General features: G+C 27.4%; 1 protein-coding gene across 1 annotated transcript in view; it reads right to left on the minus strand.

Moving 5' to 3' along the window:
* piezo2b (piezo-type mechanosensitive ion channel component 2b) overlaps positions 1–897 on the minus strand; it is a 110,185-nt gene that overhangs the window by 61,280 nt on the left and 48,008 nt on the right. The gene's annotated exons all lie outside the window — the stretch shown is intronic.

Raw genomic sequence — 897 nt, forward strand, 5'->3', positions numbered from 1 at the left:
AGTGTATCAGTATTTTTGTCTGGTTTTCCGGTACAAATATTTAAATATTTTTATATCAGGATAAGACACATTAAATCAAGAATGTATGAATGAATGAATGAATGATACATTTATTTGGGAAAGAAAAAGACTTAAGAACCAAATTAAGTGAGTTTTAGCTTAAAAAAAGAAAAAATATCTGCCAGTGGGGTCAGAAAAATCAACTTAATTTAAAGGGAAAACGATTATTTTTCTTACCCCATTGTCAGATATTTTTTCTTATTTCAGACAAGTCCATTAATTTTGATAAACCTATAAAAAAAGCCTTAATATCTTTTAATATCTGCTTCTCAAATTTAAGAATGTAGATAACTGTACTGGAAAACAAGACAAACATACTGAGGAAGAACAGCACTTTTTGCAGTGTAAGTGTTAACAGGGTGTTTGCGTTTAATGAGTTTATCTGACCACAATGCACTTCTAACTTGAGTTTCAGTCGACTTAATTAACCTTGAGATCACAACCGCAAACACAATGAAATGCAAACCTTAAAAGCAGCTTTAAACATTGAATTGATTTGAAATCACCCAGAGAAATACATTAGAAACACATCAGACCTTCTCTCTGCTGTAAAAAGTCAGTAAATTATGATTAATAATGATGTAATATAAGTAGTGCTGTCAAACGATTAATCGCGATTAATCGCATCCAAAATAAAGGTTTTTGTTTACATAATATATATGTGTGTACTGTGTATATTTATTATGTATATATAAATACACACACAAGCATGTATATATTTAAGAAGAATATGTGATGTTTATATATTAAATATATTTATATATGATATAATTTATATGAATATAAATATATACACGTAAATACATGTAAATATTTTCAAAATATATGCTGTATGTG

The sequence above is a fragment of the Sinocyclocheilus rhinocerous genome, unplaced genomic scaffold, assembly GCF_001515625.1.
Source record: "Sinocyclocheilus rhinocerous isolate Xijiao unplaced genomic scaffold, SAMN03320098_v1.1 scaffold1534, whole genome shotgun sequence".
Taxonomy (NCBI): Eukaryota; Metazoa; Chordata; class Actinopteri; order Cypriniformes; family Cyprinidae; genus Sinocyclocheilus; species Sinocyclocheilus rhinocerous.